Source organism: Palaemon carinicauda, chromosome 18 (assembly GCF_036898095.1).
Source record: "Palaemon carinicauda isolate YSFRI2023 chromosome 18, ASM3689809v2, whole genome shotgun sequence".
Lineage (NCBI taxonomy): Eukaryota > Metazoa > Arthropoda > Malacostraca > Decapoda > Palaemonidae > Palaemon > Palaemon carinicauda.
This window is the reverse complement of record NC_090742.1, coordinates 47,797,418-47,818,286: the sequence shown is the minus strand read 5'-3', so window position 1 is coordinate 47,818,286 and position 20,869 is coordinate 47,797,418. Positions and strand designations below refer to the sequence as shown.

At 45.2% G+C, this 20,869-nt stretch overlaps 1 long non-coding RNA gene across 1 annotated transcript in view; it reads left to right on the top strand.

The window, feature by feature from the left end:
- The window catches only part of LOC137657063 (uncharacterized), a 124,001-nt gene that overhangs the window by 7,418 nt on the left and 95,714 nt on the right, over positions 1-20,869 (top strand). The gene's annotated exons all lie outside the window — the stretch shown is intronic.

Here is a 20,869-nt window from a genome sequence, read left to right as displayed (position 1 = left end):
TTTCTAACTCCTGGCGCGAGTATCCAATTAATGTTATCGCATAATATCAGGGGACGTATTTTTCAGATACGACACATAGCAATCTTCACCCCGAATATATTTAACTCTTTGATGTAAGGGGGAAGAGTGGCGAAAGAAGGGGGTGCCGTTCTAGGTACCCGGTGGACCTCCTATCCGTACTACTACCGGCCACCATTCCTTTATTTGTTGTTAAGCAAAAATAGCCGCAGACAGAGTAATTTCGGGTGGGGTCAGCAAAAGGGTGGGTCCATCAGGACGACATGGCCCTCTCACCCAGAAATAGATTTTTCACTTTGCTCAAAATCCGTTTGCCGGGCTCAGGCCATGTCGTCCTGATGGAAGCATACCAGAGAATTAACTTGAAAGTGCTATATCTGTGGGTTTGTGCGTGTGCCTTCTACCTTGAATGGATTTCCTTATCTGGTCTCCTAGACCTGTATATGAAATTCCAGTTAACTGTCATTTCCACTAAGCCTGGAACTGGCTTAATGCTTCCTGCCCCCTGCAGTAAAAGTGTCGACTTTGACAATAAGGATTCAAGGTTTGTATTTCTGTCGGAACAAAAGTGAAAACTTTAGAGCTTACCTTCAATTACCAGGAAAATCTATACTGATTTCAAGTTCTCTATATTTATAGGGATTAAATAAAACTCTGGCATGTTTTATTTACATGCAACTGAGGTAGCAGTAAATATGACGCAGATACGCTTTTGTATCTTTATTTTGCAACTAAATTATCAAATGTAGTTATAGCAAAGTATGAATCTGATCCAGCATTAAAACACATCAGGGTTTACATTTTCACCTGTAAGGGAAAAATATATATAATTTCATTGTTGGCATAATGCCACTCAATGGAGATGTGAAACCTAATCTGTCTGACTTGCTCAGATTTTGGACATGCATGAACACTGTGATGCAAACGTTCACTCGGCACTGGTGTTATTGGTCAGATATGCACCTATATGGAACAGTCTGTTAATCATCATTATGATTTGTACTAGAAGGTACGTATACCCATGTACCCGATACACTGTTAAGTCCCAATACAGTCTACTGTTCATCGCAGCACTAGACGATGGGTTTTATGACACTACCCGCAGCCACCACAAAATGTTTTATTTCATGTACTTGCTTCGCATAGTGTTTGTAGAAGACCCTGGATGATCTACACCCAGTGTATGAGCGGAATCTTTCAAAGTCCATATGTTAAAAGAATTTCTACGAAGAAGCAACTTTCCTCGGATCGGGACCTGTGGGTGTACTATCTGGATCCGCTCTGCGAATAAAGTAGGTGAGCTTAGGGATAGGTTTGATCCTGAATTTCTGCCTCTGAAGACCTGTCCTCCCTTGAAGTCTGAAGTTCTTCGAAGATAGACTTAAGACACTCTACTGGGCATAGAGAGACAGCTTCCTTCAGTAGGCAGATTCTCCAAGGACCCCATCTCTTAGTGGGTAGCTAATTCTTGGCAAGAAAGGCAGGATCAGGAAAGAGGTTCAGTTCTCCTGTGTCTAGGAACTGAATATGGCCTTCATTTCTGGATAAGGCCACTATTTCACTAACTCTAGCCCCTGAGGCTATTGCAAACAGAAAGATAACTTTCTGTGCTAGATCCTTTAGAGTACAGTCCTCATTGTTTAGGTTTGAAGCGTAGTGCAAGACTTTGTCCAAAGACCACATGATGGGCTTTGGTGGGGTTGCATGCTTGAGTCTAGCACATGCTTTTTGGATCTTATTGAACATTTCACTGGAGAGGTCCACCTCAACGGCTTACAGAAGTGGTCTAGTCAGGGCCGACTTACACGAAGTAATCCTGGTGGAAGCAAGGCCTTGTTCGTGTCGGTATATGGAGAAGGCGAGACAGAAATCTATCGATATCTGTCGGTTTTCTTGTTTTCACAAAGGACACCCATTTCTTCCATGAAGATTCATATTGTCTCCTAGTCGAACTTAACTTATACTCTTCGATGAAGTCGACTTTATCCTTCGAGATTCCAAACTTTTTGTTCGCCGCTAGTACGAGAAAATCATGATATTTAGGTTGTTGGTTCTTGCGGATGAAGCGTAGACAGTCGACTTCTGGACCAGTTAGGATAAAACTGGGTGCGGCAGAGGAAACAGCTTCAGTTTCAATTCTAGAACTAGAGTGAATCAATTGCTTTAGGGCTACTTGGGGGCCACTACTGCTGCTGTCCCTCTGAAGGATCTTAGCTTGTCGACTGTTAACAGGAGATTGATTGGTGGAAACAGGTAAATGCAATTCCACCTGTTCCAGCCGAGGGACATGGCGTCCATCGCTTCTGCTCTGAGGGTCCATATAAGGGACTACGTAACGAGGTGGTTTCTTGTTGTCGCTCGTTGCGAAGAGGTCGATCTACAGTTCCGGGACTTTTTCCGAGATGAAGGAGAAGGAGTCTGTGTCTAGGGACCATTCTGTCTCTATCGGCTTTCGCCTGAATAGAGCGTCCGCCATCACATTGCGGAACCCTTGTAGGTGAACCGCTTATAGGTGTCATCCCATCTTCCTTGCCAGGTAGAAGATGGCTAGTGTACCAACCGTGTGTCACACAATTGTACATAATTATTTTGTATATATTATGCTTGTATCTGCGCTCTTCCCTCGCACTAAAAAGAACCTGAATTATCATGTCTCCGTTTTGCTCTGTAACTTTGTGTGTCTCTCGAACAGGTCATGTCCTGTTGCCTTGAGGTTTTGTATATAAAGAAGAGTGTTCCTTAATAAATAACTCAGTCGTTTCCAATCTGCCTTTGAGTTCACAACTCCTCTCTCGGCCCGTCACATTGGTGACCCCGGAAGTCGACTCGCTCCCACTGCCTTCCACCCCCACCTCCCTCGCCCCTCCATCGTTGGTAATATGACGGAGACGGACTCTACCCCAACAGTTGGCACTGCGGCCGCTCCATTGAAACTTTCACTGTTCGCTAGCGGAGAAGCATTCCCTTGGTTTCAACGCGCTGAAGTCCACTTTCTTATCAGGGGCGTGACTCGCTCAACCACCAAAGCGGATTATGTTCTCGCGGCGATACCCGAGGACACCTTCCCAGAAATATCCGACTGGCTTTGTGAACAAGGAGACACCACAATAGCATATGACGACCTCAAATCATACCATTTGCAGCAGTACTCGCCGTCGCCAGCCGCCCGTATAGCAAAGCTTTTTCAGCTCTCGCAACAACCGTTGGGGGACCAAAGGGCTTCGCTTGCCCTCAGGGAAATGACCAGTATCGCTCGCCTTCAACCTGCCGCAGACGGCTCTCCTCGTGAGGTGAACCTACTCCGTGCCCTTTGGATACGCCGTTTACCTGAACCTGTGCGCGCTGCCATACCCGATGTCGATAGTTTACCCATAAAGGACTTGATGACCAAAGCCGACGCCCATATGGACAGCCACTCCAAGACCTCCATCAACGCCTCCACCCCTGACGACGAGGATGCCTATTCAACGTCAACCGAAGCTGACATGAATGCCGTAGGACATACACGCCTACCCCGTGACGTGCCGAAGCGGCGACAAAGCCGCCCACCACCCACCAATCGCTCGCGCCCCAACGAACGACTTCTACAGCCACTTACTACCTCCCATCCACCGCAATTTTGCTACTACCACTTCAGATTCGGGGCAACCGCGAAGAAATGTGCCAAAGATTGTCAGTGGCCAAAAAACGTGTAAGTAGGCCATCGCTTGTGGCGGTGGCCTCCCATGTTTCTAATCTTTTCTTTTTACAGGATGCAGGAACGGGTGTGCGATTTTTGGTAGACACGGGTGCTTGTCGTTCTCTTTTGCCAAGGAAACTCTTCAAGGCACAACGTAGTCTGTCTATATCTGCCGACGTCCGCTTGGTAGCTGCCAACGGATCTGCGATACCCACCTACGGTTACGAGAACCTCATATTATCGTTCAGAAACGGTAAATTCAATTGGAAGTTTCTCGTTGCTGACGTCACAATGCCAATCCTCGATGTGGATTTCCTCTCTCATTTCCACCTTCTGGTCGATGTCGCCCACCGACGATTGGTCAACGCAGACTCGTACTTGTCGACACCTCTTCAACCCGCCCCCTCTAACCTCGCTCTCCACATCAGCGCACCCACGGATGCCTACGCCCACCTCCTCACGTCGTACCCGGAGGTTTTCCGTCCAGAACTTCGCCAAACGCCCACGGTTCCTGCCAAGCACGGTATTTATCACCATATCAAGACGACGGGACCCCTAGTCTTCGCAAAATTCAGACGTCTAGCACCGGAACGATTGGCAGCCGCCAAACAGACGTTCGCCGAAATGGAGAAAATGGGCCTTTGCCAAAAGGCCTCCAGCCCATGGTCGTCACCCTTACACATCGTTCTGAAGAAAGACGGCTCCCTCCGTCCGTACGGGGATTACAGGCGCCTGAACATGCAAACAGAACCGGATCACTACCCCCTCCCAAACATTGCCGATGTAACCTCCTACCTGCACAAAGCGAAGGTTTTCTCTACGCTCGACCTCCTGAAGGGGTATTATCAGGTGCCTATGAACCCAGAAGACATCCCCAAGACCGCCATCACCACTCCGTTCGGCACATACATCTTCAATTACTCCTGTTTTGGCCTTCGTAATGCTGGGGCAACGTTTCAACGTCTCATGGATGGCATCTTAGGGGACCTCCCTTTCTGTGTATGTTATGTGGACGACATACTTGTGTTCTCCTCCTCAAAAGAGGATCACCTCCGTCACCTGCGCATCGTGCTCGACCGCCTGCAACAAAACGGCCTTGTAGTCCGGTACGACAAGTGTACCTTTGGCGCCAACGAAGTGTCGTTCTTAGGGCACCGTATCACTCCTGAAGGAGTCCATCCCCTCCCTGAGAAGGTAGCAGCCGTTCAGAATTTCCCCACGCCCTCGACCGTCAAAGCTCTGCAGGAATTCTTGGGCATGATCAACTATTATCACCGTTTTCTCTCAGCCATTGCCGCCACTCTTGCTCCCCTCTACGCCTCCCTCAAGGGCAAGCCAAAGGACCTGAAGTGGGGTCCCTTCAAGAAGCAGCCTTCTGCAATGCAAAGAAGGCCCTATCAACTGCTGCGGCTCTCACTTTTCCTATCCCACACGCCCCTCTCCTTCTCTCCACCGATGCCAGCGACGTCGCTATTGGTGCAGTACTCAAGCAGGTGGTCAAAGGCTCGCCCCGCCCATTGGCCTTCTTCAGAAGAAAACTGTCCAAGTCAGAATCGGGTTATTCTACCTTCGATCGAGAATTGCTGGCGGTGCACTTGGCTGTCCGTCACTTTCGCCATTTCTTAGAAGGTACGCCCTTCGTCATTCGTACAGACCACATGCCTCTGGTGCACGCGTTCACTCGACAGTCTGATGCCTGGTCTGCCCGTCAACGCCGACATCTCTCCGCCGTGGCTGAATACAATTGCACCCTCCAATACGTCCCTGGGAAAATGAATCCCGTTGCCGATGCCCTGTCAAGAAACACGTTGGCTGCCGTTCAACTGGGATTGGATTACAACGCCCTGGCTGAAGCCCAACGACAGGATCCAGAGTATCAAGCTTGTTGGACATCCTGCACGTCCCTCCGTTGGGAGGATTTCCCCCTCGAAGACTCCAACACCACCCTCCTCTGTGACGTCAGTACTGGTAGACCGCGACCTTGGATTCCTGCTCCCATGCGCCGACAGGTGTTTGATTTCATTCACGGCCTTTCACATCCCTCGTGCCGTTCTACTGCACAGCTGCTGAAGGCAAAGTTCATTTGGCACGGCATTTCTAAGGATGCTAAGGATTGGGTCCGTGCGTGTACTTCTTGCCAAACTTCCAAAGTACATCGACACACGGATTCAGGAGTGGGCACCTTTCCTCAACCTCAGCGTCGTTTTGCACACATTCACGTCGACGTTTTAGGCCCCCTACCCACATCACAAGGACATCCTTACCTGTTTACCGTCATCGACCGCTCCACTCTTTGGCCTGAAGCCATTCCCATGGAAACTGCAACGTCCGCCTCATGTACATCTGCCTTACTCTCTGGATGGATTTCAAGATTCGGTATCCCTGAGCATATTACTTCTGACAGGGGAACAACTTTCACCTCTCAATTATGGACGTCATTAGCGAATCTCCTGGGCATCACCCTACATCAGACAACGGCCTACAACCTCGCTGCCAATGGAATGGTTGAACGTTTTCATCGCACCCTCAAAGCAGCTTTGATGTCCCGCTGCAAGGATTGCAACTGGTTTACTCAGCTTCCCTGGGTCCTCCTTGGACTAAGGACCACTCCTAAAGACGCCCTCGACGTCTCGGCAGCCGAAATGGTGTATGGCGACCCGTTGGTCGTCCCTGCCGAATTTTTTCCTTCTACGACCTCCTCCGACGATCTCCAGCGCATACGTCACGTCGTGGGAAAATTTACTCCGTGCCGCCAGACTTACAAGCCCCCAGCGAAGCATCACATACCAACGGACTTGCACTCTGCAACGCACGTCTTCCTGCGCAACGACACCAGCAAGCCACCACTAACGCCCCCTTACACGGGCAGTCCGAAAGCATTCCTCCTAAACATTCGGGGCAAAGAAGACTGGGTCTCCATTGATCGTCTAAAACCTGCTTATCTTCTGCCAGATGACCCGCCTACAGTTCGCCTCTCTAGATCAGGGCGCCCTATTTAACATGTACAGTATGTCATTTTTAGGGGGGGGGGAGCCATGTACCAACCGTGTGTCACACAATTGTACATAATTATTTTGTATATATTATGCTTGTATCTGCGCTCTTCCCTCGCACTAAAAAGAACCTGAATGATCATGTCTCCGTTTTGCTCTGTAACTTTGTGTGTCTTTCGAACAGGTCATGTCCTGTTGCCTTGAGGTTTTGTATATAAAGAAGAGTGTTCCTTAATAAATAACTCAGTCGTTTCCAATCTGCCTTTGAGTTCACAACTCCTCTCTCGGCCCGTCACACTAGTATCACATGGTTGATGTGAGGCGATCTTAAGCCTTGTCGATTTAGACATTTTACTATCACTTCGTTGTTCAGGACCAATCTGATGTGGATTGCTCTGCGAGGAGATAGTTTCTTCAACGTCAGGAAAACTGCCATAACTTCCAAGATGTTGATGTGATAGGTTTTGAACTAGTGCGACTAATTCCCTTGCACTTTTATCTCATGAGAATGGCCTCCCCATCCTTCCAAGGAGGCGTCCATGTGTATCACCACTGATGGTTGTGGTGGTTGTTGGGAAATTGTCCGTGCTAGGCTCTTGGCTGTCGACCACGGCCTTAACTGTGTGCGCAATAGGGTCGGGGTCAACCTTAGTTGATCTCTTCGAGCGTTTGATGCATATTTTCTCCAGACTCCTGACCCATCTTTTAGACGTGCTTCTAGCACCGGGTCTGTCAGTGCTGCAAACTAGAGAGAGCCCAATACTCTTTCCTGTTGGCATCTTGAAATCCTCTTGTGACAGATTAGTCTCTTGACAGCTCCCTCTATCTCTCTTCTCTTCTTGGATGGAATGGAGAGGTGGTGTGACTTTAAGCCCCTTTGGATTCCTAACCATTGGAACTTCTGAGCTGGAGAAAGGTGAGACTTCTTGCGATTGATCTTGAAGCCAAGGTGTTCCAGGAAATGGATCAACTTTTTGGCTCTTGCAGACTAGTATTCTTGGATGCTGCCCACACCAGCCAATCGTCTAGATACGCTACCACTTGAACTCCTTCGGAGCGTAGCTGCGATTGTGTCTGCTAGCTTCGTGAATATCCTTGGGGCTGTGTTCAGTCCAAAGGGCATTGCTCTGAAGACAAACGTCTTCTTCCGTAGCTTGAATCCTAGGTAGGAGGAGAAGGGGCGGCTGACTGGCAGATGCCAGTAAGCATCTGACAGGTCTATTGAGACTGTGTACGCCCCTTTTGGTAGAAGGGTCCTTATGTGATGCAAAGTAAGTATTCGGAACTTGTTGTTCTCGATGAACTTGTTGAGTGGACACAAGACTAGAATGACTTGGGAACACAAAACAGCCTTCCCTGGAATTTGATAGACTTTACTTTCCTTATTAACTTCTTGTTCAAGAGTTCTGAGGTATATTCTTCTAAAGAGGGAGTGGAGTGTTGGAAGAATTCTGGAAAACGGGGTGGAGATCTGTTCCATTTCCACCCGAGTCCATTCGTGATTAGGCTGTGGGCCCAGGGATCGAAGGTCCAACAATCTCGAAAGTGGTACAGTCTGCCCCCTACCTGGAGCCCCTCATTGCTTGGGGGTCCTGAGGACTTGTTTCCGTAACCACGTCCTCCTCGGCCCCGCAAGGGGTTTCCGCAGGATCTTCTCCTTGGGCCTTTTCCTTTGTCAGGGTGAAAGGTAGTTGACTGCCTCTCAAAGCCAGGGTTAAATGCCTGAGACTGGGCTACCAGTTGTTGAGGGACCATCTGGAAGGTGGTCTGAGGCTGGGCTACCACTTGAGGCATCGTGGTCATGGTCACGGCAGGAAGTTGGGCAATTGTGCGTGGTCTCCTTGCCTTTTTGTTCTTAGGCTGGGGACCTCTGTGTGAGGAAGATTTCCTCTTTGAGGTCATGCCCCACTTTTGGAGTAGGTTCCTATTCTCCGTGGCTGCTTGGACTATGACCTCTTGGACCATTTCCTGTGGGAAAAAGTCCTTACCCCAGATGCACGATGTAATCAGCTTCTTGGGTTCGTGTTTTACGGTCGCTGAGGCAAACACAAACTCTCTGGAGGCTCTCCTTGCTCTGAGGAAAGCTTATATGTCTTTCACAAGGGTCCCCATGTGAGACTTAGCCAGGAAAATGTGCATTTCTGGGGCGTTATGTAGGCCTGCGCTCTTTTCCAGACAGTTCTGATGAGATAGGGTGGCCGCAAGTCTCTTCTTCATCTCCTGTTCCCTCTTCAGAAGATGGTCTGGCCACTTCGGAAGGTTCTCATTGAACTGCTGGCCTGCTATCTCTGGATCCAACTTCGAGACGGAGAAGGTTAGGTGGGCATCTTTACACTTCTCCTCGCTGGCAAGCATTGCTAGAGAGAATGGTTTGCATTCCTCTAGAGTTGGGCCGGGGTTTGCCCTCTTCGACTGCCTTGATGGCAAAGTCTAGTGCTTTCTCCGAAAAGAGGAAAGAAATGAAGGAAGAAGCAATAAAGGTGGGGTGCCTCTTGCTCAGTGCTGAGACTTTGGAGTTGGTGTACCTGGCTCCTTTCAAGGCTTTTAGGAGGATGGCTTGCACTTTGGCATGCTCCAAGACAATGACTTCTTTAGGTACTGTTTCCTCACTGGATGCATGTTCAGCCCTCAGTCTCACGTAACATCCTGGGTAAGCTGAAAAGCTAGGCCAGAACTTGAGGTCTTCAATTAGTTTGGCTCCTAACTTTTCTGAGACGAATAATTTCCCATTGATCATGGGCATATGCTCCGCATACCTCCAGGGGTTGGTTTCAGAGCGGTGAGGGAGATCCAACACTCTAAGGGGCTTCTTAGTGGAGCCCTTGGAAAGTCCAGGGTAGTCCACCCTTTCCTGTAGAAGTATTTGCTGTTGCTTGATACACTGCTTCATCGTCTCCTGTTTCTTCTGTAACGATTCCAACATCCGCTGGATCGATGTGAGGATTACTTTGCTCTTGTCGACCTGTGCAGCTAGTTGAGGAGTTGGGGCTGAAGAGGTTGACGGCATAGGTTGGTATGCCGTCACGGTAAACTGAGGGTCTTCAGTTACCGTTGAAACGAATCCTTCTTCCTCCGAGTGTGGTTGTTCCACGTCTTCTTCAGGGCCTCCTTGCAGTAGGTCCTGCTCCATGTCAGTGGACACTTCTGATATCCTTTCTTGGTGGATGTCCACGCCTCCCAGTGCCTTGTTTATGGCCGCGTTGATCTTCAGTTGTACGAGAGGAGGTTGGGCCAGTTCCTGGGGCACTACCGCGTTTGCTAGAGCCTTGGGTAACAGAAGGCCCCTTAGGAAGTCATTGGGTAGGTATGGTCCCGGAGAGTTCTTTTGGAAAACTCTTACCCAGTTGTGAAGGATCTCCATCGCTGTGTCCATAGTCTCTAAGTTGACTGGGAGGGCTTCTCCGAAGCTGTTGGCCAGCAGGGTTGAGCAGATGGGGCAACCCTTCGGTTCCCAATACTTCAGGATTCCCGACACGATGCAGCAGGGGGCATGAGTCCTGCACATCGTGTGTCCACAAAAGTCTTTGCCCTTGTGGTTGCAGAACAAGGCTGCACACTTCTCCATCGGCTCTTCCTGTAAAGGAAAAGGGCTCAATGAGTATCATGGTTTTTATATCATTTATATAAACGCATACATTCCTATTAACAACAGTAATCACTATTGTATATAATAGCTTAGGATAGTAAGCTTGAAAGGAAGTAAAAAAGACTCATATCTGTGTTTCCTCTCCCAGGCCATTGCTGAGACCTCCGTCAGTAATAATATTTGGTTTCCCTGGTAGGCAGAATACAAGGTAGAAGAAACTCTAGGAACTAGAGTTAGAGTTAGTAAGGGTCTATGCTAACATTACCACCTGTAGTATATTTTGATACTGACGGGTGATTTTCAGGGTCCTTCTGATCGAAAAAACCATCTGGGTTTTGAGGGAGTACTCAAACCTCAACATATTATCGTGGTCCCAACCATAGACTGCGATAGGAAACACAGAGTATGTTAGAAAACATGTGTACTACTGTATATTGAATACTATAGTTCAGCAAGCGTCACTGCCGGGGTTAGTTAGTACCTGGCGGCACTAACTGATAGAGAGAGAAAAAGCATTTAGGAAGGAGAGCTTCCTATTATTATGGTTTAGCACAACATTTGGAAGTGTAGGAGGACTATCAGGCACCTACTGTCTCCTTGTCAGAATGAGAGTTCCAATGGAAGGGGTAAGAATCTATCTGATTCTGGCTTCCACCCATCCACAAAAGGCCTGCCACCGGCTATGCCGCCGGCTATACCGGCAGCGGCAATAATTGTGGATGGCAGACCAAGAGAGGGCTAAGGACTTCTCAAAGTATGTTAGGTTTCCCACTGGCAGCTGTCAGGGCCGGCTCAATCTTTCCCCAAATAATATTCACTTCCAGTGAAGGAAGGAAGTAAGTGGGAAGGTGGCTGAGGCGGCAGAACTAACTGCAACCGGCAGGGCACCAGCCGGTAACGCAGTTAACTTAGCAAGCCGGAATGACTGTCAGAATACCGGTGAAAGAGTGTTGTGATGGCTATGACTTCACTAAAGGACAGATGGGGGAAGGGTAAGGGTCGTATAGTTCACTGAAATAAGAGGTGGCGGCAGGTATGCCGCCTACCTTCAACAGTGAACTGAGGAAGCATGGCTTCCTGTGCTGACGACATCGTCGGTGGCAGAGGAAACATGGTCCTTTGCTGGCGACATCGTCGGCGGCAAGACAAGGGCACCCTGAGTTAATTACTATCTAACTCGAAGCCGGATGTGTCAAGAACTCGGTTCTACTCGATGGCAATGAAAAAAGGCAGTGGTTGCCGCCTCTAGCGGCGGCGGCACTCAGGGAGGGAGGAATGGTTTCGCCTCTTTTCTCTGAGAGAGAATGTATATCAAACCTTATTCATAGATTGTAGAGAATGTAAGTTCTCATCCGAATAAATAAGGAACGATAGGGTGAGGCTAAACATGGGGAATTACTTTACTAACGTATACTGTATATGAGCGAGGCTAGCCTAGCTCTGGTAGGATCCCCGGCCAAGGTTGTTATCGCCGCATACAAAAAGTAAAGTTATATGATAGGAAGAGGAATAATATATATTTCTGCAAAATCTTCACTTGTATAATTTGCCTAACTAGCTAATATCATAGCTTAATACCGGGAAATGTCTCCCTACTAACTAAATAAAATGCAATAGTAACAGGTGACTGCAGTCGTAAAATGGCTGCCTTCGGTTCGTGGCAATGCTCAACCAAACACACTTAAATTATTAGAATTTAACTGTGAGAAGGGAGCTTAAAATTATACACAGGAAAGAATTAATACTCAACTTTCCAGAAGATGAAGATGCTGAAGATTGCATGATGATTATTCCGAAAACTTACAACAAAACACCGGGATACCATTGGGAGAACCCCTAACTTATAACGCTACAAATAAAGGAATGGCGGCCGGTAGTAGTACGGTTAGGAGGTCCACCGGGTACCTAGAACGGCACCCCCTTCTTTCGCCACTCTTCCCCCTTACATCCAAGAGTTAAATCTATTTGGCGTGAACATATAAACATATCAGTGACCACGTGTCAGCCTCTCCCGTAGGGAACCAAGGTCGTAGTTAAACCCTATAACAAATGGGCACACGAAGTCTTAGATTGCTTGACAGAAATTAAGGAGAAGAGAGCTGATATAACAACAATCAATTTGTCAAATAAAAGAATTGTGTTAGGAAGTGCTTCTGTGTGTGAATTAGAGTTGTGTGAAATTGCTAACCATGGGATCTTGGTAGCCACAGGCCCTGGCCACACAAGTGAATGCGATCAGAACTTGATTATGCAAGTGCAAAAACTATGTTCGCCAGAATATCACCCTCTAGCTAGTAACATTGTTAATAATTATTTATTGTAATTGCAATTGGAGACGAGCCACCCAGTATGATTGATCGATTTCCCTTTAGCATTGAAACTGGGCAGGCGAGCCGATCAGGCCAAGGCCTTATAAGGTACTCATTCATTTCCAGGGAGAGATAGAAAGGGAAATTTGTAAATTAAGGGAACAAGGTATAATCGAGGAGAGCGAGTCCCCCTGGGCTTCTCCAATTGTAGCTGTTAGGAAAAAGAATGGCTCGGTAAGATTGTGTGTTGATTATAAGAAGCTGAATGCAGTCACTAAGTATTATGCATTTCCATTGCCCTCGATCAAAGAATTACTTGTGAAGGTACGGGGTAGTAAATATTTTACAACTATCGATTTGAAATTTGAATACTGTAAAATACCCATTCAGGAAGACAGTAAATGTAAAACGGCATTTATAGCTAACGATCAACTATTTTAGTTTAATTATCTTCCTTTCGGTGATAAAAAGGCTCCAAGTCATTTTTCTACAGTAATGATGCCGGTTTTATCTCTGTTAATTGGCCATAATGTTCTTGTTGTTTTAGACGATATCATAATTACAGGGAAAACGGCCAAAGAACATAATAATAGTATTCGTCAAGTTTTACAAGCATTGCAACGTAATGGTATGTAAATAAGTTTGTGAGATTGCAAATTTTTCTGTAAACAGGTCGAATTTTTAGGTCATATAATAACCCCAGATGGTATCCAACCCTACCCAGGTAAGGTAGAGGATATTAGAGATTTTCCCAGGCCACGTACCCCAATTGAGGTAGCTGGGTTCCTTGGGCTTGGCGGGTATTACCGTAAATTCATAAGAGGTTTTGGAGTGATAGGGAGATCTGTAGATGCTTTAAAGAAACAAAAAGTAATAAATTGGGGAGTGGAAGAAGAAAGGGCCATTAACTATTTGAAAGTTGCTTTAATTAACTATCAATGACTTACTCGCTTTGAGGGTGCGAGGAAAACGTTCAACCATTCCATTGGCAGCGGGTTGTAGGTAGTTGTCTGACGTAGGGTGATGCCCAGGAGATTCGCTAATGATGTCCACAATTGAGAGGTGAAAGTGGTACCCCTGTCAGGATTAATATGCTCAGGGATACCAAATCTTGCAATCTATCCTGAGAGTAAGGCAGATATACATGAGGCGGGCGTTGCTGTTTCCATGGGAATGGCTTGAGGCCAACGAGTGGAGCGGTCGATGATGGTAAACAGATATCGATGTCCTTGTGATGTGGGTAGGGGGACTAAAACGTCGACGTGAATGTGTGTGAAACGACGCTGAGATTGAGGAAAGGTGCCAACTCCTTAATCCGTGTGTCAATGTACTTTGGAAGTTTGGCAAGAAGTAAAGGCGCTGACCCCATCCTTAACATCCTTAGAAATTCCATGCCAAATGAACTTTGTCTTTAGCAGCTGTGCAGTAGAATGGCATGACGGATGTGAAAGGCTGTGAATGAAATCAAACACCTGTCAGCGCATGCGAGCAGGAATCCAAGTACTTGCGTCACAGAGGAGGGTGGTATTGGAGTTGTCGAGGGGGAAGTCTTCCCAACGGAGGGATGTGCAGGATATCCTACATGGTTGATAATCTGGATCCTGTTGTTGGGCTTCAGCCAAGGTGTTTTAATCCAATCCCAGTGTAACGGCAGCCAACGTATTTAATGGCAGGGCATCGGCAACGGGATTCATTTTCCCCGGGATGTGTTGAAGGGTGCAATTGTATTCAGCCACGGCAGAGAGATGTCGGTGTTGACGGGCGGACCAGGCGTCAGACTGTCGATTGAAGGCGTGCACCAGAGGCATGTGGTCTGTGCAAAGGACGAAGGGCGTGCCTTCTAAGAAATGGTGAAAGTGACGGACAGCCAAGTGCACTGTCAGCAATTCGCGATCGAAGGTAGACTAACCCGATTCTGCTTTGGACATTTTTTTGCTGAAGAAGGCCAATGGGCGGGGCGAGCCGTTGACCACCTGTTCGAGTACTGCACCAATAGCGACGTCGCTGGCATCGCTGGAGATAAGTAGAGGGCCACGTGGGATAGGAAAAGTAAGAGCTGCAGAGGTTGATAGGGCCTTCTTTGCATTACAGAAGATTGGTTCTTGAAGGGGATCCCACTTCAGGTCTTGTGGCTTGCCATTGAGGGAGGTGTAGAGGGGAGCAAGAGTGGCGGCAGTGGCTGGCAGAAAACGGTGATAATAGTTGATCATGCCCAAGAATTCCTGCAGAGCTTTGACAGTCGAGGGCGTGGGGAAGTCCTGAACGGACTCCTTCAGGAGTGATGCGGTACCCTAAGAACGACACTTCGTTGGCGCCAAAGGTACACTTGTCGTACCGGACTACAAGGCCGTTTTGGTGCAGGTGTTCAAGCACGATGCGCAGGTGACGGAGGTGTTCCTCTTTTGAGGAAGAGAACACAAGTACATCATCCACATGACATACACTGAAGGGGAGGTCTCCTAAGATGCCATTCATGAGACGTTGAAAAGTGGCCCCAGCATTACGAAGGTCAAAACAGAAGTAATTGAAGGTATATGTACCAAACGGAATGGTGATGGCGGTCTTGGGGATGTCTTCTGGGTTCATAGGCACCTGATAATACCCCTTCAGGAGGTCAAGCATGGAGAAAACCTTCGCTTTGTGTAGGTAGGAGGTCACATCGGCGATGTTTGGGAGGTGGTAGTGATGCGGTTCTGTTTGCATGTTCAGGCGCCTGTAATCCTCGCACGGATGGTGGGAGCAGTCTTTCTTCAGAATGATGTGTAAGGGTGACGACCATGGGCTGGAGTCATTTTGGCAAAGGCCCATTTCCTCCATTTCAGCGAACGTTTGTTTGGCGGCTGCCAATCGTTCCGGTGCCAGACGTCTGAATTTTGCAAAGACTGGTGTCCCGTCGTCTTGTTATGGTGATAAATACCGTGCCTGGTAGGAGCCGTGGGCGTTTGGCGAAGTTCTGGACGGAAAACTTCCGGGTACGACGTGAGGAGGTGGGCGTAGGCATCCGTGGGTGCGCTGATGTGGAGAACGAGGTTGGAGTTGGCGGGTTAAAGAGGTGTCGACAAGTATGAGTCTGGTTTGACCAATCGTCGGTGGGCGACATCGACTAGAAGGTGAAAAGGAGAAAGGAAATCCGCGCCGAGGATTGGCAATGTGACGTCAGTAACGAGAAACTTCCAACTAAATTTACCGTTTTCAAACGATAATGTGAGGTTCTCGTAACTGTAGGTGGGTATTGCAGATCCGTTGGCAGCTACCAAGCGGACGTAGACAGACTACGTTGTATCATGAAGAGTATCCTTGGAAAAAGAGAATGACAAGCACCCGTGTCTACCAAAAATCGCACGGCTGTTCCTGCCTCATGTAGAAAGAAACGATTAGGAACACGGGAGGCCACCGCCACGAGCGATGGCCTACTTACACGTTTTTTGGCCACTGACAATCCTTGGCACAATTCTTCCCGACTACCCTGAATCTATAGTGGTAGTAGCAAAAGTTTGGCCGATGGGCGGTAGTAAGCGGTTGCAGAAGTCGTTGGTTGGGGCGCGAGCGAGTGGTAGGTGATGGTTGGCTTTGTCGCCACTCCAGCTCAACACGGGGTAGACGTGTATGTCGTACGGCATTCACATCAGCTTCGGTTGACGTTGAATAGGCGTCCTCTTTGTCAGGAGTGGAGGCGTTGATGGAGGTCTTGAAGGTCTTGAAGTGGCTGTCCATAAGGGCATCGGCTTTGGTCATCAAGTCTTTTATTGGTAAACTATTGACATCGGGTATGGCAGCTCGTACAGGTTCGGGCAAACGACATATCCAAAGGGCACGAAGTAGGTTCACCTCACGAGGAGAGCCGTCTGCAGCAGGTTGCAGGTGAGTGCTACTGGTCATTTCTCTGAGGGCGAGCGAAGCCCTTTGGTTCCCCCAATGGTTGTTGACAGAGCTGAAAAAGCTTTGCTATACGGGCGGCTGGCAACGGCGAGTACTGCTGCAGAAGGTATGTTTTGAAGGCATCATACGCTATTGGGGTGTCTCCTTGTTCACAAAGCCAGTCCGATATTTCCGGGAAGGTGTCCTCGGGTATCGCCGCGAGAGCATAATCTGCTTTGGTGGTTGAGCGAGTCACGCCCTTGATGCGCAACTGGACTTCTGCGCGCTGAAACCAAGCAAACGCCTCTCCACTGGCGAACGACGAAAGTTTCAATGGGGCAGTGCCAACTTCCGTGGAGTCCGCCATAGTACCAATGACGGAGGGGTGGGGGGTGGTGTTGGAAGGCTGGAGGAGCGAGTCAACTTCCGGGGTCACCAATGTGACGGGCTGAGAAAGGCTGTGACTAAGAAGGTAGGATGAAAGCAGCTGAGTAACTTTATTACAGAACATTCGTTTATATATACATAAACTCCAGCAAAAAGGGCATAAAAAACATAACAAGCAATTTCATGTTCAACTGACACCGCACCGGTTAACAGTTAACGGTGAGAAAAACAGGAATTTTATTTCAGGTTCAATCAGTGCGAGGGGAGAGCGAAGATACCAGCATTATATATTCAAAAAATGGAATGTCGTTACTATGTATGATCATGTGACACACGGTTGGTACAACAATAACAAATTATTCCCCTGAAGAAAGGAAAAAGAATACTATGAATAACTGCAGAGTGTAATAAATGAAACCCCAAAGTGCGATATGGAAATTGTGACTGGTGACTTCAATGCTAAAGTTTGAGAAAATAATCAAGATAAATAGAATAATATGGGTGTCGAGAGACTTGGCAAAGTTGCAAATGATAAGGAAATCCATAAATATACATGGACCTCACCACATGGCAATTACAAAAAATCAAATAGATCACATAGCCATTAACAAAGAGAGAAGAGTATTCCCTGTAAACAATGAAAATACTCTTCAATATCCTCGAGATGATAAAATGTTGTGTGTTTGAACATTTGGATCTGCCATTTAAGGCATTACAGTTGGGGGTGAGATTTTTTTTAATGTCAATCAAACTTAAAATGTAGAGGTCACGTGTAATGGAAAGGCAACCTCCTAGTATAACTAATGTAAAAGAATTCATATATTTTTGTAAAATTGTCATCATCTATCATTTTTATCCTGTTTCAAGTGTATTTCTACACTATGAGATTAATCAGTCTTTCATTACCAAGAGCTATGAAACTACAGTAAGATAAGGCACTTTTAAGTCAGAACACTTGAAGGTAATGGAAAATTTTCCTATACTCATTGTTTCTGATTATGTTTTGTTTAATAAACAAGAGGTTGCACCATTTTTAACCATGCTTAATGTGTTTCTGATAATGTTTATTACCATGATAGTCTATAATGTAGTGAAGCGTTTTCTTCTTAAGAAACTGAATAGAACAAATGATTTACCGTTGCCTTTTACTGGGAAAACTAATATTTGTTGCAAGTTGATGTACCGTATATGATTGTTTTAATTGCATATAATTACACAAAATTTCTTTTGCCTATCAAAACAAACTTTTCCAGTTCCATGTCTTCTAGAAGAATTACCAACATATTTTTTTTTTTTTTTTTTTGCAAATCAAGGGCAAAATTAACTTTCGGGTATTTTCATATTAATGTTTTGTTTTAAATTTGCAAAGGAAGGGGATACAAAGTATATAACTCAAAGATTTGTATCTCCTTAAAAGGATTCAAAACTAATCAACGACCGTTTATCACCCTTACAGTTGATATTGTCTAATACAAAAATATGTCATTCACCAAAGGCTTGTAATGACTATCTACTGCAAACAAATCTAAGATTTTCTTTAATGCTTTTTTTAGTATTTATAGCAGGATAAGGATTCCCCTCTGTGTTTTTAATAATCCATTCACTGAAATCTTATATTCACTTATTTCGTTTTCTACTTCATGAATAATTTTAAGAATATTTTCCATACCTTCGATTTTAGTAATGACCATATTAACTTGATTAGTTAATTCAACCATCTTTATATTTTCTACATTTGTATTATCATTTTTTTTGAAGGTAGTAATTAAATTCCCCTCTGGTTTTGCCCAATTTCTATTTGATCCAGATGATCATTTAGACCTTGAACTTCATTTTCCGTGGCTACCCCAAACAGAGCATTGAACGCACTTCTTATATTAGGTAAAACAGATGATTTTTTTTTTTTTTATTATTCTTTTGGACCTCGGTATCTAATAAATTTTGACTTGTAATTCACTCAACATACTGGTAAAGGTAGAATCAATATGAGTTTGAATACATTCTTGTACCTGTTCTTTTAATTTTTTCAAATGCTCTTCTCTTCCTAACATTGATTCTAAGTTAACATTTACCACATCGAAATCGCTAAGGATTTTGGCTTTACCATGGTCTTCTAAGAGGGACCCATGTTTAAGTTTTACTTTGCATTGAATACTTGCTTCAAAGGGCATGATTAGGAGAAAGTTTTCCAACCATGTCATATAGAGTTTGAGATTACCACAAATTAGTTTTCACACATTTTGTAATATTCCAACGAGCTTATATTACTTTTAAAGACGGTTCATTTAAAAACTGAAATTTATTGTTCTTTTTCTATTCTAATACACTATAAGGTCCTTAAGGTCGAGTTTTGAGGGACACCTTTTAATTTGGTTCTTGTTTTCAATTTACCCTTATATAAAAATGTGAACTTATCTTTATGTCTGTTGTTCAACTCCTGACATCATAATATTTCTTACTTATTTGTTTCCCTCTTTCTAAAGACTGTCTGGTCTGTCTTACAATTTAGAATACTCCTTGTAATTTCAAAGCAACACTGTCTTCATAATCGCAAGTGTATGTAGGTGGCTTTGCGTCATCTAACAAAGAATTAGGTAGTCTTTTCTAATATCCATATAACAAAAGTGTAGGGTTTCTTCACTGAATTAGTCAAAATAAACTGAACATCCTCCTAAGCCAAATCCCAGTCATTTGTGGTTGGACCATTAATAGTTTGCAGAACATTCCCAATCTTTTTATCGGCCCTTTCTACGTTTCCATTTAAATTCGGGTGCATTATCTGAAAAAGTACCTCACACACGAATGTCTAGTGATTATCCTAATCTTTAATGCTTCTGTTACCGCTACAGCAGTCCTATCTCTACCTTGAACAATTTCAAAGTAGCAGGTTAAATAATCTATGAAAACCTATTTATACTTATTTTCTCCCAAGGTTTTTGGAAAGGGTCCTATGTGGTCCATTTAAAGTGCCCTAAGGGGATTTAAATATCTAGGTACTTTTCTAAAGGAGATTTGAAATTTACATGCTTATTACAATTAGAACATTCTATTACAAGATTTCTAGCATCTTCACTGAATCGAGGCCAAAAATAATTTTTATTAATGGATTGCACGGTCTTTTCGATACCTAAGTGTCCAGCTAATCTGTGAGCATGGGGTGTGGTTTGTACTTCGTTAGTAAGAATCTCAGGTATATAGTCTTGGACAAGCATTCTTCTCCCTACCCTTTTTGTAAAGTATCCCATTTATTAATTCAAAATCTGACCTAGAATTTTCATCTTGTAGTAAATATCCTATGATATTTCTGATATCATCCTGTTTCCCTTGTTCTATTCTAACTCGTTCCAAATATAAGTTTAATATTTGACAACTTGACCAAAAAGTGTCGGTAGTGATGATCCCCTCAGTATCTTCCTATGCTCTAAGTAATCCATCTGCTAAAGTATCAAACTTACCTGAATGTATATAAATTCTGGGGCAAACTCCAGTACACTAATGAACCAAAGATTGAACAGATGGGTTTATGATCAGTAAGTATATTTATATTATGCCCTAAAAAATATTCCTAAACTTTCTCTAACCCCAATAAATGGCTAAAGATTCTTTCTCCATTATGTTATGATTCTGTTCGACTGCATTTAAGATTCTACTAGCATAATACACTACCCTCATTCTGATTTTAGCTTTCCACAATAAAACAGCTCCTATACCTGTATTGGGAGCATCATATATCAAATAAAACTCCTTACTTAAGTCTGGATAAACTGATATAGCCCTTTCTTGTTCTGATTTCCATTCAAACTCTTCGTCCTTCTTTCTTAATTTTGTCAAAGGTCTGGTTATAGTAGCAAAATGCCTGATGAATGATCTATACTCCTATAATTCCTAAAAATCTTCTTACACCTTTAGGTTTCGTGGAGTAGGATATTCCAACATGTCCTACATATTCAAACGATTTTCGCAAAAACAGATATTTCTTGACTTTTATCATTAATCCTGCGATTCTCGATGGAACCAGCCGCCCGTTGTGATACTACCG